Source organism: Triplophysa dalaica, chromosome 2 (assembly GCF_015846415.1).
Source record: "Triplophysa dalaica isolate WHDGS20190420 chromosome 2, ASM1584641v1, whole genome shotgun sequence".
Lineage (NCBI taxonomy): Eukaryota > Metazoa > Chordata > Actinopteri > Cypriniformes > Nemacheilidae > Triplophysa > Triplophysa dalaica.
Genome location: NC_079543.1, coordinates 12,248,395 through 12,266,472, shown reverse-complemented (window position 1 = coordinate 12,266,472; position 18,078 = coordinate 12,248,395).

Below are 18,078 nucleotides of genomic sequence, written 5' to 3'. Positions count from 1 at the left end.
GAGTGACTTTCATCATGTCTACTCTTAGTGCTATTGAAGATGACAGGGAAGTTGATGTAGAGATGTCATTTACTGTAACATGACCTTGCTGAACCTATAAATAGTAGACCAATAAAACAATTCTTTAATAAATATTTTTATGTTTAGTTTGTTATTTTTTATTGTACATGTATTTCTTTATTTTAATAAATTGTTTGAACAAATGAACAAATAGAAAGCTACAGAATTATAATTATTGATAACAGGTTTTTTTATTATTAAAAATCAGCGGTTCAATTTGCTCTTGTACCTAACATTCACATATATGTCTGCATTGTAATTCTTACCATTTTTAAAAAAATAACCTGGCCATCATAAAAAAGTGGCGAACAACAAATTTACTTCATCCAGTAAATAACTAGTCCATCTCATAATACTAATTGAATTAGAATTTTGAAGACCACTTTTAAAGGAGACAACCCTGACACCAAGTGGTAGTGACGACAATTTACATTTTGCTTGAGAAACAGCAAGTACAAGATGTCCTGCTGTTTTTCTCTACTTCAGAACTAATTGCCTAATAGCCTTTTTAATTCATAACAATAAAAATATTTATCCTAGCTAGTAGAATTTGTGCACTTGAAGACCTGTTAATCGCTACACAATAATTATTAAAAGAAAGAAATGTCTTCAATCTAATGTTTTAGGTAGTTGAAAGTATGCAGTGCTTTTTAACACATCCAGGCAGACTGCCAAATACAAAGACAGACTTGAACCCTTTCATAAAGGTTAAGACGTTCTCATGCTTTTCTCTGTGTTTATAGTTTAACCGGATTACATTTTTCAGGAAAGAGACAATTTAAAAGGTATTGACCATCCTCTGTTTTCCAAAAACGATTGGATATAATGTATTATATATATGCAGCATTTAAAGGCTATTTGTTGAAATGTCTTATTTTGAGGAATTTAATTGTTATTATTGCTTTATATTTATTGTGTTAAATTCTAATAATTCACTAATAATAAATACAACAATATAAATAATAAATAACAATGATATTTATTATTATTGGTGGTAGTATATTATTTTATTAGTATTATGTTGTATAATATATATATCATTTTTAATAATTTATTGTATTATTATTATTATTAACTATATGAAACATTTTTTTAACAACTTTATTTTTTTCCTCATAGAGATACTTAGTCTTCGGTATCCTGTGATAACCTAAATAAACCTTGTTGTGTATGCTATTCGGTGAAGTCTTGCTTAATTTTTGGGAGGAATGTCACATTCTTAAAATTACATTTTGTACGAAGTAAATGCAATATCCAGCATGTGGCAACATCTAAAACCAGAAATTAATAAATAGCAGAATAAAGACTTTAATTGAGAAATAAATGGTGAATAGACTGGTGACTTGTTCTAACCTTCAATAACCACATTTTGCAAATACAAATCAATTGGGGCAAGTATACAAATATCAGTTTAGATCAATGCTTTTGCCGTGAATGTTTTGTTATTTGTATTTTAAACAGCCAAAAGTATGAGTCTAGAATGTATAAACTGAATAACTTCAAATTTAATTAGACTTAAATGCTCTTGTGTTCTCTAAAATAATACATTAGTAAATTCCTGAAATTCACTTTATATTGACAGAGAAAATTATTTGTATATTTTTAGTTGCAGTAGCTTTGGTCAACATTTGCATGTGACATGTTTGTCATAACCATTTACATAAAACAAGAAGAAGACTAAACATTATCACAAAATAATTTTTTTGTTTGTTTATTGCTGACCAGAGAAAATGCCAAGACCGCTCCTACAAGCCGCATTTTATTGATAGCTTTTACTGCCAGCTACACAGTGATTCATGACGTTCCCATGCTCTGGAAAGAGCTTCGTGAGAGCAGGTAAGCAGTTAAGAAGTAGCTTTTACATTAGGGTAGAGCCAGATACCTCAATAAATATTTCCCTGCTGTTCACTGCCAGTGGTCAATTAAAAACCTTTTCTAACTCTCCACTTAAAACCATTACAGAGATCTTGAAACGCATCTTTAGCTGCTGTCAATAATGGAGAGCAAGCAAGTACAATTAAACACCCTGACTTTGAGTTCCATCTTAATATTTTGTGTTTTTTGGAGAGGAATTAAAAGCTGAAAATGCTTCTTTAAAACACTGGATACTTGTGTAATAGACAACAGGAACTGCTAGTCACTGTTAGTAATTTAAGATTGTTTGTTTATTTCTGCGAGTATTCAGGTTGGGCTCGTGTTGGATTATGAACAAAGCTTATTCGACATTTATGGTAACGTCAGTAGTGATTTGGGGCATATTACAAAAATGTGATTACTTTGAGTTTGGGAAGTCTTCTAGAATCTACATGTTTGGCAGTATTTACATATAAAAGTGGATTTTCATAATACAACTGCCATAAAAAGCACATGTGAGTAATGTTTAAGTAGTCCTAGTAAATAGTTTTTCATCTTATTTACACACTTTTGCAATCTGCTATATGGTAAAAATATGACTTAATAAAGAATACCAACGCAGTAAGCTAAATATTGTGTTTATTTGACATTAGATGAAATGTTAAATGGGGGTTCAATTAAGAACATGTTTCTCTACGCTGTCTATATTTGGTAAGAAGCACAAAATCCTCCTCAGGTTAATAAAAACCACACATGGCTTTTCATCATCCTTTTTCAAAAGTCACAGACAGAAGCGGTAGATTCCCCTCCGCTCTGGTTTGACTGTTTCTTTTGTAACTCAGTCACCCGAAGAAGTTCTCCGGGGACCCGTGTTCGGCTCCGGAGCATTGCCCCGCGGCCACGCTCAGGTCAGAGGGGCCACTGTTTTCCTTAAAAGTCTTTTGTGGGATTCAACATCCATGCTGGGAATCAGCCTCATGGAACAAACTCCAGCCCTCTCCACTTCATATAGATATTGTATGACTCCAATAACTGAGTCGATTTGCCCAAAGTCATCCCACACACACATATTCATGAGGAGACATTTTAACAAGAACCTTTAGGCCACCGTGGAGGGAACTTCTACAGTAACTAGAACAAAAACTTGTGTTTATTATTGAAGGGCTTCCACCGGCCGTTCCCGAGTGCTTTAGCCTCTGTCCTCTGAAAGAACTCGCTCTTAAAAAAATGGAAAAAAAAAAAATGGGAAGGGGTGATTAGGTTGTTAACCAGCATCTCTAAGGGGATACTTGATCAAAAATCTAAAATAAAAGCTTGCAGTCTGCATATACAAATAAATACAATGACAGAGCACTATTGGGTAATTCAAATGAATATTTGGTGTTTATTTTGTGCTTTTGCAAGCCAAGCTCCGGATACAAGCATCTGCCTAACACATAAATCCCATCCTAACACAATCGTAATTGAATAATCACCATGATAACACATCCGAATGATGTTATGTCAATGTATTGCAGTTGCAATATCTGGTCATGTGAACAAGCGCCTCTTAAGAGCTCCAACCCACTGTGTCCAACGCTCATTTTATGTGACAGGTTCCCATGCTCAGTCCAGCTCTGTGAAGTGAGAGATGACGGTGGTGCCCCGTTGAACAATACACACAGGAAGTGAAGCTTTGCTCTCTCTCGTAATATGCACACAAACACATACAGATGGAGAACGAGAATTCTTTCAATCTAACACAGATCTGATACAGATAAGAAACCTTAGACAGGCCAACGTGCCCACACAATCCGATGTTTTGTTTTTGACCGTTAGAAATGAACCTCCACATTCAGTGACTTCATCCAAAGCTAATATGCACATTTTCTCCACTCCAATTTTATTTCGAAACAACTTCCTATTGGAACCTGTCTTATGTATACTGTATGTACTAGTTAGTTACTATAGAAAGTGATTCCTCTTGACCATGTTTCCACCTCTGACTTGGTTGTTGGGAAGAGGGCCAAAGAAAACTAAAGCTAATGCTATATTGCAGCAGAGAGGCATGTAGACTGATTTGGATCATAACTCGGAGCAGTTAAGGGAATGTGTGAAGTCCATACCGGCGCAGAAGAACATTTGGAACGTTCAGGATGAGAGACGGAGCAGCGGCCAACAGTTAAGGCCATCCAGAGGTCAAGAACGGAGCTTTGATAGCGCAAAGGCTCTCATTACTCATGTCTCTGTTCAAGAGAGCACGCTCGCCCAACCCGTCACAACTGTGTAAATACATTTATTCATGTTAGCCAGTCAGCTGTGATACAACTGTGATTGAAGCAAAAAACGTCACTTAAACAGCATGAGATTGGGGATGCAATAAGAATGGCTAAAAATAATTCTTGACTTTCTTTTGTCGGGTACTGTAACTGCTTTGACAGATGTTATTTTTCAGTCAAATGAGATCACACGAGTAGAGTAATATTCAAGAATAGTGTTGACGTCACTTGATCCACTTAATTTAAATGCAAAGAAAAAGTTTTATTATTATAATGTAAAATCCAGTAGAGATCTTTTTCTGCTACTAAAGTAATAAACATTTGTGTGTAAACATTGTGCTTTAAGAGATATACAGCAAAACAAGATTGTTCATATGTGCTTGACAAACACTATCTTATAAAGACAACTAATTCTATATACGCACGCAAACATGCAATATTAGCCAATGACTTCCAAAAAAAGCAAGGAGAAGAATTAATTAAATTGTTTGTCTTGGAGAAACTACCAGCTACTTATTTTTTGCTTTGTTTGAAAATCTTTACTTTAATCTCTGAAAATCAGGAACCACATCAACCCATTTTCAAAACCACAGAAGAAATTTCCCTTTTTTAATCATGTGAATGTTTCTAAAAGAATCATAAAAGGGCATTTTAAAATAGCAAATTGAGAAACGAGTTGTAGGACTGTCAACTGTCCATTGTTACTTTAAATGACAGGAACTAAAGAACTGCATCAGAAGTTAATGCTAGTGAAAGTAATAGCGATTGCATAGAGACATCTGGATTCAATTGAGCTCTTTATGTGGCTCAAGCTTTCATGGGGCTGAATGGTTCTGTGGTTAGATTTATTTCTGGCACCCCAGCTGCCAGAATATTACAGTTTTTTACCGTATTTATTATCGAACGGCCAATTCAATGCCTTAAAGGGATAGTTTTTCCAAAAACGAAAATTCTTATGTCACACCTATTACAGAGACAATTCCCCTGGACAAACATAGGGTTAGGTTTCTTGCTCAAGGGCAAAATGGTTACTTATAAATCATCACTTCCAGGTTTGTTACAGGTAGATCTTTAACCATTTAACTACAAGCAGCTCCATCAGAAGTTTAAAATGTCTGTGTTTAATAATTTATGTCATGTCTCAGAACAAAAAGCTGTTGTGTAGTTTTTTTTTTTTTTTTAATAATTAAAATAATGTCTCAGATACATTTTATTATTACTCATCATAATAGCTTTCTTTTCCTTTTCTAAGTTCACATTAGCCTTTCACCATCAACTTGATTGATGTTTATCAAGAATCTTCTCATGTTACAGATTCACAACTACTGTACAGTATAGTACCAAAAGCCCTATTTGGACGGCAAATGTTTCTCATAGGGACGTAAGATATTTTCACCATTTACAGGAGTAAATTGTTGATTTTATTGCCATCCGAATCCAGAATGTCTGCGTTTTTCTCCCACCGCCCGAGGAAAAATCTCCGGCTGAATTACATACTGTAATAACCTACTGCAAATACTCAAAAAGGTTATCTGGTAATTGAACTCCTGCCCGAATCAACATCTTTGAATCTATAACAGGTAATAAGTCCAAAATACGTTTGTAAGTCCGTTCTGAACACTAAAATGACTTGTAGAGTGTTGCTCTTTACGAGGTTCAGGGATAATAGTGTCCGATGCATTGAAAAAACATAAATGTCAGCACAAACAGCACAACATGTCTCATATAATGTCACATCACACGCACACCTGAATCACGTCTGCGAACGGAGAGAAACACTTCACAGACGGCAGAACGTGGATAATTTTGGCTTTCTTTGTTTTAAACAAGCACAATGTTTTGTTGTTATCGTGGGTGTACGCAAATAAATGTAAAGCCTTTACAGCTTCGAATGATATCCTATGTATCTGTATGAAGACCAGATGATACAGAGTTTTATACGTTTTGGCTGTTAAAGTGATTGGGTAATCCGTATTATACGTTAGATGACTCACACGTGCACACACAATTTTCCAAAATTTACCAACAAGGATTACCTGATCTATTACCATATGCAAGTTTGGTTTTAGTTTGATACATTCTCATTCCTATGAGCTATGCTGCTCTATGATATCCTCTGGAGGACTGTCTGGTGTAAACAGTAACGGGAAATGATGACTTTAGTTAAATGCATGAGGTCAGTTCCAGGATGGTGTGTTTGTGTGTGAGAAAACGAGCCAGGGGACTTTTTACAGTCATGTGCCCGATAGATCAGTTATGGGTATCATAATCAACATAAAAAAAAAAAAATGTATCACAATGCATTTGACCACCATGAATGTTTTTGAAAGATCTACACACTTTTGGACATATTATGTAGGTTATTAATATATAAAAAAAATTATAACCTCACATTATCACAATAACAACAGTTAACAAAAATACATTGTACTTCTTTCTCATAGTGTCAAAGCATACCCTTTAAATGCCCACCCAAGAACAGGAAGAACACCCATCTCTACACACACATGTATGTTTAAAAACACAGTCACCCATCCATGTTTCCCTTTCTCAGCATACAACAAACTGGGTGATCGTAAGCCAACAGCGGTCTTATTTTTTTATGGTAAACCCCAGTGGAGTCTGCTGGATATGTAAACATATGTTTGGGGGATTTAAGTCATTATGGAGATGCTGGAAGAGAAGTTCTGTTTACAATCATTATGCAAAGAGTTCTCATCTTTAAATCACAGACATAATTATGGTCCTGATGAATTATGCAGGTTGATGGTTTACCTCCACAGGTGGTTTATTGTGGTTATTTCACATCTAGCTCATAGAACATATATATTCATATAGAGTTGCATTGAATTTAACAATGCAATTTGTGTTTCTAAATTTGTTTTGATCTTTATTGTTCTTTTAAAGGTTTGGGTCTGTTTTTACCTCTAGGAGATATTATAAAGCGACACGGAATTAGCTTTCACTGTTATGCTGATGATACTCAACTTTATATTTCCTCGATGCCTCATGAAACCCAGCAGTTTCATCGAATAAAGGATTGCATAGTTGACTTAAAAATGTGGATGAGTAACAATTTTTTACTACTAAACTCGGACAAAACAGAAGTGTTACTTACTGGACCGAAAACTGCTATGCGTAACAACCAAGAATACTGCTTAACGATTGACGGATGCTCCATAAAATCCTCGTCATTAGCTAAGAATCTTGGCGTTGTATTCGACAGTACTCTCTTATTTGAAAGCCATGTCGCCAACACCTGTAAAATTGCATTTTTCCATCTTAAGAATATATCTAAATTACGTCATATGCTGTCACTGTCAGCTGCAGATGACATCAAGACTAGATTACTGTAATGCACTTCTAGGTGGTTGCCCTGCGGGCCTATTACAAAAACTGCAACTGGTTCAAAACACGGCAGCTCGAGTTCTTACACGTACAAAAAAGTATGAGCATATAACCCAGGTTCTGTCAACCTTGCACTGGTTACCTATAAAGCATCGCATTAACTTTAAGATCTTGCTTATTACCTATAAAGCCCTACATGGTCTAGCGCCGCAGTATTTGAATGAACTTCTATTGTATTACAGACCTCCACGTACATTACGCTCTAAGGGGTCCTGTCAGTTGGTAATACCTAGAATTTCAAAATCAAGTGCAGGTGGTAGATCCTTTTCTTATCTAGCGCCTAAACTTTGGAATATTCTTCCCTGCACAGTCCGGGAGGCAGACACACTCTGTCAGTTTAAATCTAGACTAAAGACTCATCTTTTTAATCTTGCATACACTACACCTCCATAATATTAATCCTCAGAGGATTTAGGCTGCATTATTTAGATCAACCGGAACCAGGAACACATCCAACAACAAATGATGTACTTGTTGCATCAAAGAGTGCAGAACAGTACTCTACTCTCAGCCAGTCTTGTCTCTTTGTTCCAAGGTTACCGCAGGATGCAGTTCATGCCCAGACCTGATGGCAGAGCTGAGAATGGGAAGCGGTGACCTGACAAGTGCTAAGAGGATAGAGCTGGATAAAGGACGCGACAACTTTGTTTTTCCTACAACATTTCAAATGCTATTAGATTGTTAATGATAATCTTTAATCCTTAATTTTTATATTTTTATAAAGCCTTGTTGTGCAAGCACTGTTGAGCTTGTGCAGAGGCAGCAGCTTTTGCCAGAGGGGAACTGGAATCCCCTGGTTGGGCCTGGGTTCCCCTGAGGTTTTTTTCTCGATGGGAGTTTTGGGTTCCTCACCACCGTTTGCATATTGTTTTGCACTATCTGCCTGGCCGGGGGGGCTGCTTTAGAATTCATACTTGTATTAAATGTGTCTCATGTACAGCTGCTTTGTAACAATGAAAATTGTAAAAAGCGCTATATAAATAAAGTTGAGTTGAGTTGAGTTTTTACATTGCCGATAAGTAACCTGGGATATGAGTTTAGAAAGGTTTTCTCCAGAGAAATTTGTCTCCATTAGAGTTTTAGAAGAGATCTTAACAATGTCACAAACCAAGCTCTTATTTGCCTATCAAAAGGATACGTTATTGTAGATTTCAGTACAAAGTCAATCATTTCCCACCACATTTACCAAAATAGAGATTGTTTTTCCTTTAAAATCGACATTGATCAGCTTCATACACAATGTATATGCATTTTCACAGAATGGAGCAATCCAACAATGCACTGCGAATCAAACTGAATGGATGCATAGCTCTGTACACAAAATAATTCATGCCATCCGTTGGCACAACTTAATTTAATGCATTGGTACAAGTAAAAAAAATAATTCTTGGTATTATTACAACTTTTAAGTGTGAATCTCTATTTTGATGAGTTGTGCTGACATAATAATGTTGATAATTACTTTACCTTAATATTGTGTGTGATTTTAACCTGAAAATCTGTGTTTATGTGTTTACAACCATATTTAAGTTGCAGTAACTCAAAGTAATTGGGTAGATAACTTAAACTTTCAACACCAATTGAGTTCCGGATTTCAAGACTTCTCCCAAACCATGTACAAGTTCAAACTTTATGTGTCAGGTGTTTGAAAAGTGTAACATTAATTTGTTCATGTTCAATCATTTAAATTAACCTATAACAGTTGAGGTTACATGACTGATGCTTGTTGTATCAAAGTAAAGCTTTACTGAGGATCTCCATTTCCCATCATGCTTTGCATGGTACTGGATAATGAGAGTTCATGTAGAAATACAGAGTTATTTTATGGATTGAGACTTAATAATGTTTAATATTCTGTTCTTTTGGCATTTAAAAGTGTTTTGGTTATGTAAGTGGTTTTATGAGGTTACCATTGTCCTGAAGGATAGAGCATTTGCTAAGACTGTGGTTAGGTTCAATGAGAATTAGCATACATGCTGTTCAAATCAAAAGACCCCTCATTGGAGATGCTATAGGCAAAATCAGCTCTTGCTTTTAATTGTTGTTGAGAATTTTGTAAATTGAGATTTAAAATAAAAAGTGTTTTGGCATCCGGTTTCTGATTAGATAAGTGTTTTTAAAAAGTGTTTTTAAGTGTTTTTAAAAAGAACAATTTAATAATTTCAATATTGAGCAACAAAGTTTTAAGTTGGTGCTACTTATAAAAAAACTTCATCTAAGAGAAAAAAGTAATCTGTCTGACCCAATGTAGTTTGTTGGATGAACTAATTTTGCTCGAAGTTGTCAACTCAAAAATATCGATGCAAGCTGTTGCATTAATTTTTTTGTCTACACAATATTTTGTGTATAATTAAAATTTTATATTTTTTGTATGTGAACATTTGCGTGTGCTTTGGATTAGTTTAATAACATGCATCAAACTATACTGTCTTTTGTGGATTGGATATTTTTGATGTTTCCAAAAGACGCTGACATTTTATTTTATTTTAGTTACAAAAACGTATTTAATATCTTAAAGCGCCAGCACTATCCACTGAAACATTAATTTTGGTAGAGTTCAGTAACCTGACATTTTGTCTCAGGGCATATTTAAAAGAACATTCAATCCATATCTGTAGTAATAAAAACAATAATAAAATTTCTTTGTGATCCTGTCTGTACTGGGTCGGACTTCTTGATAAATTCTGGGAAGGGTCCAATTGGCAAATCATTGCCCAGAACTGCGGTAAATTAGGCAGAGCATCAGAAGTAAAGCAGAGCCGATGTTGATCAACTCAAATAAATGTTCAGCGCCCCTTAAAGGCTGAGGGAAAGATAAAGTCATATGCTTCCATAACAGGCCTCTAATGACTTTGTGGTAATCGCCCATGTGGTAAACATCAAAACTTAACATACACTGTTTGCAATCAAGGGAAAAGGAAAGAGAGACATAAAGAGCAACAGAGAGGGCGACAATTTGGAGAGAAGTGTATTTTAGAGGAAAACCCAATTCTAGACATGAGAACCAGCTTCTGCTTCATGGGTGTGGGGTTATGGGCCCCATTGACGGATTACGCTCATTTGCTGTATTTTTACAAAAGCCTATGAATTATGTTTGCGCTGTTCCTGCTTTCTAAGCACCTGTAGGTGATTATACAAATGATAATGTACTAATGTTAATTTAGTGATATATTTGTCAACAACTATTATCCCAGGACAAATACGAGACGATGATTAGCCGAAAAGTTAGGCCATTAAACGACAACTGGTGAAAAATTATGATGCTAAAATGTAGTTATAAAATAAAAACATACCTAAAAACTCTTTTAAGTCTTTGTCAAAGATCAATATTACAGATTTTTGTGCGAGCCTCTGCTGTACGAGCAGTCATGTTTGCGGGCCAGATAACAGGAGTTCAGATCCCCCAAACAGGGATGAAAGTTTAAAAACGTATCGTTTTTCTGCCAGTGGGTGACTTGTTTTATGCAATCTGGCAACCATACACAAATGCTCTCACTGTGGAGGTGCCGTTGAGGATCTTAAGTTAATAAACAAGAGTTTTGCGATCTCTAGCTCATGAGATCTGCACAGCTGCATTGACCTCCACTGCATTGTCTGTTTGCGATTGTGGTGAATAAAGACATCCCACCTTGCGAAAAATGTGAGTCTGTCCGCTTGTAATTTGCAGGAGAACTTAAAGGGACAGTTCATCCTAAAATGAAAAATCTGTCATCATTTACTTACCCTTTGATTGTTCCAAACCTGTATAAATATCTCTGTTCCAATGAACACAGAGAAACATATTTGGAAGAATGTTAGCAATTTTCAGTTCTGGGACATCATCCACTACCATAGTGGAAAAATTTAGGAAAACAAATGTCAATGATGTCCCGGAACAGAAAATTACTAAAATCTTCCAATTATCGTTCTCTGTGTTCAAAGTTATTTATATAGGTATGAAATTACATAAGGGTGAGTAAAACATGTTTGGTTTTATTATGCCTTTAAGGGAGAGGTTGGATGTTGAATCCTATATGCACTTATCAAACCTCTGTGGAAATACTTCTTAGATGAAGCTAGATGATGTTGAAGAAACTATGCACATGATTTGACATTATATTGATTTGTGTTCAAGAGATACTTATATTGAAATATAAAAACAAATTGGTCAAACGACAGCAATCCCTGTGATTATAAAATTGACCAAAATCATTTAAAAAAATCAGTTAAACCATTAGGCGTTTCTGCCGGTGTACACCGTGTTTTTTCAATTTTTTTCAGTTTCTTGAAAACGCGAGCAGCTGGCGGGAACACATTACTAACATTTTTATGTTTTTCTGAAGAACCTCCATATTAAGTGTTTACAAATATCTCACACTTGGAATAGAACTTACCCTTGTAGGCCACATGGATGCAATTTTCACACCAAACATTCCTGAAACTGATTCTGCTGATCACTCAGGTATGGCCAGCTGTGTTGAGCAGCCATATTGTATCTCATATATCTATAACTGGTAGCAGATGTTTTGAGTCGAACTGTTCAAGGTGAGATGATACTGAAGGAGTTCACTAGACTTCTTGAGACAGGTTAAACTTTATTTGTTCAGTGCTGAGGATCGAGGCAGAAACTCATTAAGTGCTGTTGAAAGGTTGTTCAGGGTCAGTGGCTTATTCTCATCACAAAGGCATTTATTCCAGTGTCGCTTTAACGTTCCATGAAATAGTGGATAAGATTAGATGTATTTGAAAGTCTGTCAGGTATCTTGTTTGTTTTAGTACTCAATGTATGCTGAAGTGTAGTTTAGCCTATACTTCAACAATAACTGAACAAAATTAAGTTATCTAGTCCTGTGGTTTTAAATCTTGAACACTGGGCCCCAGTAATATTTAAAAACATGGAGAAGCCATGGTACAGAAAATGCTTGATATTATCAAACAAATGCAAGTAGACCAGTTCTCAAGAGGGAGGGGGGTTGTGGCTCAGCTGACTTCCAAGGCGGACACAAAATTACTAATAATTTAAAATTAGTGTGTTGAAATACATGAAAACAACTGGATTTCTTCCGGTCTATATAAAGTCCCTCGTTCCAAAACGCTCTGATTTGTAAGGCTAACCAGGTCTGTCGTGATTGGTTCCCCGCTTAGAGTGTGTGAGTGAAGATGTCCCAACCATACCATATCAGCGAGCTTCCACTTCTCAGGCTGTTGTGATTGGTTGGTGCCCCTCTCAGTGCATGTATATTCATAAAATCACAAAAACAATGCCGTGATTCACTTTATCGGTTAAAAACTTGCGGATCGATCAAAGTGTAACGGAGGTCTGCTAGTGCATGTGAAAAGGTCAATCTTTGTTAGAGGTCGCACATTCGTTTCCTACTATGGTGAGGGAAATGGCACCTGACCGAATGGCGTCAGACCGGTTATAATAGTTTACACTAATAACAGAAGCGTCAGTTTTGCCTTTTTACATTGGACCCGAGTTGGATAATAAAACAAGCAGATTGACCAGGAGACACAATAGTGAATCATGTACCCGGGAAGTTGAGGGCTGTAGTCCGATTCTAGCCATTCTCTGTAGTGCTTGAAAAGTTTTGCTTGGCACTGAACTTTGAGCTTTATCATTTTGCAGGTATTGTTTATGCTCTAACAGCAACATTAAACACTAACCAAAGGCTGAAAAATGTGATCGCTGGGAATGGGACCCATAAAACTAAAAAACAAGTTGTTATTTTTCTTAGCTATTTCTTATAATGAATAAAAATGTCCAGTTGATGTTAAAAGTTGACTAGGTTGATTGATTTTCAATTAAAACAAATAAAAACTTGTTTCTAAACTTTGCAAATTTTGCACACATGAGACTGTTGCCCCCACAAACACGTTTCCTTGATGGATTAAGTCCAAGAGGTCCCCTGAGTATTTATTTAGGAGCTTACGCAGAAAGCATGCCCCAGATATAGACGTGTGCTCAGGTCTTATCACTCCCAGCAATGAGCATGTCTGACAAAAGGCAGATTAGGGAAAGGGTGCTTCAGGAATGTGCCTCGACCTCTACTGATTTTTCTTGAGTGCTATGAATTTACCTTGAGATATGGAAGTTGCCTAGAGCCTTCATAAAAACACCACACCAAATGGAGATTTATGAAATGAAGATAGACCTTTCAAAGTATTTGCTTAATTTTTATGGACTCAAGAAAGTAACATATAAACACTATCACGTGCAAACTACAGCTCTGTGAACTGTTGCATGACATGAATATGATTGTTCATGTCATTGTACAACAACAAAAGTTGATCAAAGACTCACTCTGTTTCCACTGGTGTCCAGTTTTTTTGTATAATGAAATCCAGATCTACAGCAAAACAGGTTCCGTTAAAGAAGAAAAAAAGTATGTTTTAACGCTGTCATTTTATACTTATACAAAATATATTTATGTTTATAATATAACGTTAATTATATATTTTGAATTTATTTTGAATTATAGTTATTTTGCAAAACTTTAACTATAATAAAGCAAAAGCTTAAAAAAACTATTATCGGCAAATATTTGTCTTCTCAAAACATCATACATGTTCTTTTTGGCTTAATGTAAATGCCAACACATTTCCTGGAGCACATATATGCATGGTTATCCATCCTCTGTAATCCAAAACAGATAATAGCAGCACTTCTCATGACCTTAGGCCTTCTGATGTCAAAGTCACATGACTAATGTGATATGACTTTCCAGAAGACTCTTTAGTCTAGAACATAAATCATGATTTTCTCCACAGCAAAGAGACAGATGAGGTTAAGTGGACAAGGAGATGAGATATTTGGGGCTCCTTTCCAACATTCTAAGTTTTCGTCTGATGTCTAAAACATTTTCTACTCTTCACAGTTTCACAATGCTGTGGGCATTGTATGAAGGGAATCAGATCCTGTATAGTTACTTTTAAAAAACACAAAAGTTGTCAGACAGAATGGCAGAGCGGCTTTCACGCATGAGCTATATGTTTGCAATGGTATTGGTTCCTGTGTGTCACATGACCAATCACGATGTGGCATGTTAGTACACAGAGAACTACTTCAGAGGTAAATATTACCTGTAATGGCATTTAGTTAGTTTATTAAGTTTTTTTTTGGAACACTTAAATATAGTGCACTTGTGTAGACCTTTTATAATATTAATAATTTTTCTTTTGAAACTACATTAACTTCCATGCAGAAGCGTTTCCATTCTAAGTGTTTCGGATTTTAAGGTTAACTTTTTCTATAAATAAAGTTCTTCCTTACAACATCTCCATTAACTTTTTCAAGAGCTGTTCTCGGCACATCACTGAACCCTGCACACGACACCACTATCACAATTCCTGTCAGAATGCCAATCACAGTCACCACACAGACAATGAAATTGGCCTTCTTTCTCAATTTCTCTCTCATTCTCGCTCTTTCTTTTGTTTTTGGTGCAAGTGCCCCAGTTATGAAACCGCGTGCATCCCATTCAGTCAGAGGTTTGAGCTCCTGCTCCCTCCCACAGGGTATGTACCAATATGCACGGAGCACAGTTTCACAGATGCCATCAGAGAACAAGCATATGAATTACCAGGCAGCCTGCCATCTTTGAGTTCAGACAGAATGCCATTAATACCAGATGAAGAGCCCAAACAACAACAGCACAACAACATGAAAGTCTAAAACAACTGGGACCAGGTAAAGGTTTCATCATTTTATATATTAATGTCTTGATTAACAAAGACTCCAAACTCCAGTCTCTCTCTCTCACGCACTCTTATGCTCTCTCTATCACTCTCTCTCTCTCTCTCTCCCTCAAAAGTTGTGACAACGATGAAACTACTGGCAGACTTGAGGGAACGCGCGGAAAAGAATCCCGTCAGCAAATCACGTTATGATTAATAAACCATATTCCACTGTTGACCATGACTTATTCAAGAGCTATTAAAAATTCATGCCTACAATTAAAGAAAACACAATCGTTTTAAAATTGAATGGCAATAAATATTAGTATTACCCAATTAAGTCACAATTAATACTAAGCAGGCTGCTTTGCAACGAATGAACATTCCAATTATAAGATACACATACAAAGGTAATGAGATGGGAAATTAAACGGCCCATTAGGTCTGGTCACATGGAAATATAATGATATACATGAGACGCAATGTGGATGTATAGTTTGATATTTTCATGAAAATTTGGATTCTTTTCTGTCTTTGTACTTTGTATGGAAATAAGTCAGCTTTTTGTTCACTGTTAGACATTATGTGTTTATTAATTTGTGTGTTTTTATCACATTATAACTCATTTTCTGTTCAGTTAATAAAAAGGATAACACACGGTTGAGAGAAAAGTTACACAACATTTGTTGTCCTTAACTAGACGCAGAGATGTGTTTTGTTTTGAAGAGATTGCTGTTATCAACATAGTTTCAGATTGCAATGGAAAAGTTTCTTTAGACCAGGAGTTTCAAACTGGGGTCCGGGCAAGGGTGTAACTTTTGTTTGAGTAGTGGGGGGTCACAAAATGGGGGAAATGTTTTTGATTTAGATTTTTCATTTCCTGCATTTACATACTTTAAGGCAAAATGGTGATACAAAATCCATGAAATAATGAATTTTCTGGTTAAAGTGAGCGAAGTTCGGATGGAGGGCAGCAAGTGATTTTCTATATAGGGAATTCACTGTCACAAACTCAAAATAGTTTTTGATTGTTTAAATTGATTAAACCACACTGTAAACCCAAATGTTCAAAATAATCAAACAGATTCAGTAATGTAAATCTAAATTTTTGATTAACTTGATTTTTGATTACAAAAACAAAAACAAAAATGACTCCTTGTTCAATTTACTTAATTAAAACAAGTTCTTTCAACACAATTGGTCAAGAAGGATTTCCAATTCCAAGAATGCTATGCGTCAGACTGCCGTAGGAGAGTAAATATAAGAAATATGATTTATTCACAAGTTTTTAGTAAAGTTAAAGACTTGTTAGTGTTTAATGTTCACTTCTTAGATATTTAGAAGAGTTTGACATATGTTTCAGTTTTGTGGTTACCATTGTTTAGAAGAGTGGTGCATTTGCTTAGGCTCTGCTAAGCTACATTTGACCTGTAACATGTGTTATATTACCAGCGAGCAGGAACTTAGCTTAAGCCAGTTCTGAGATCAGTCTCTTCACGCTCATTTTGGGTTGCAAAAGTCAAAGTGTTTGATTTATGCATATTAAGACTAAGAAATATGTAAAATAAAAAACTGAAATAATTTAGTTTAGTTAACTTAAAAATGCATCTTTTAATTTCTGTCTACTTAATTTCATAAAAAGGATCAATTAAATATTAAAGTCGCACTTGCCAAGATTTGGTAAGATCTTTAACTTAACAGTAATCAAAATTTGAAAGTTCTGCTTACTTAAACCAAGGACCTCTAAAACTCAAAAATGTTGAATGTTTTAGTATTGCCAACTTATTCAGGTTTATAGTACATGAAACTACAAAGTGTTTTTATTGTGAAGCAAAACTTGATGTTTATGAAGGGGGATAATGCGAGTATTGACTGAGAAACGGAGGAAAAAATGGCTTGTAAACCTGAATCTGCGGTCGGGAGAAGACAAGCCTTTCTAAAACACTTCTCAAGGATTAACGTACCAAAAATATGCAAGATTTTTTACTTTATCTGTTTAATCAGGGCTCGTTCTTTTAACAGAAGCTAGTGTTTGTTACAAGTAAGATTTGACAGAAATTTGGGCTTACCTGGTTGTTGTTCAGGTGGTTAAAAAAGTACTTTGAGTTTGTCAGAGTTAATTCCTATTGAGAAAATCACTTGTTGCCATCAATGTGATTAAAAATAGCTCACTGCAAGGTTGTTTTCAGAGTGTGCACGCGACGCACGCATTGACTGACGCAGACTGCTCAATGCTTCTTCTCTGTGGCGATGACAGAGTGCAGTTAAAAAATCATAACAAACTAATTTGAAAGTGGGGGAGACACGAACAGCATTTTTAAAAGTTGAGGGGACATGTCCCCCTTGTCCCCAGTGGAAATTAAGTCCCTGGGTCCAGGGACACAGCAGGAACGTTCTAAGGGGTCCCCAAAAATATCAGAAAAAAAATGACAGAAAAAACTTTAAAAGTGTCATGAAACTAGATTTCTTGTGAGGTGCAACTGGACAAATTCTTTGGAAGTGAAAAATTGTATACATCCTACATTACTCTTAGTAAAGGTATTATTTAAGTTTAGAAACATAAAGTTTGTAAAACGTACATAGTATAAATATTTCCTTATATAGTAAATACAAATATATAGATGGTTATGCATTTAAGGAAGGGGGTAACTCACAAAATGTTCATTATATTTGGGGGTCCTTGGCATCATGAAGTAGAAAAACTTTAAATCTTCTATTGCATGGCTGTGAAAAACCTTTTTGTAGCCCCTTCATTTTTAACACTGTAATATCAAAATTACTCTAAGTTTATACTGTAAAATCCAAAGCTAAAGACGCCAGATGGATACCCCTGACATCTAAC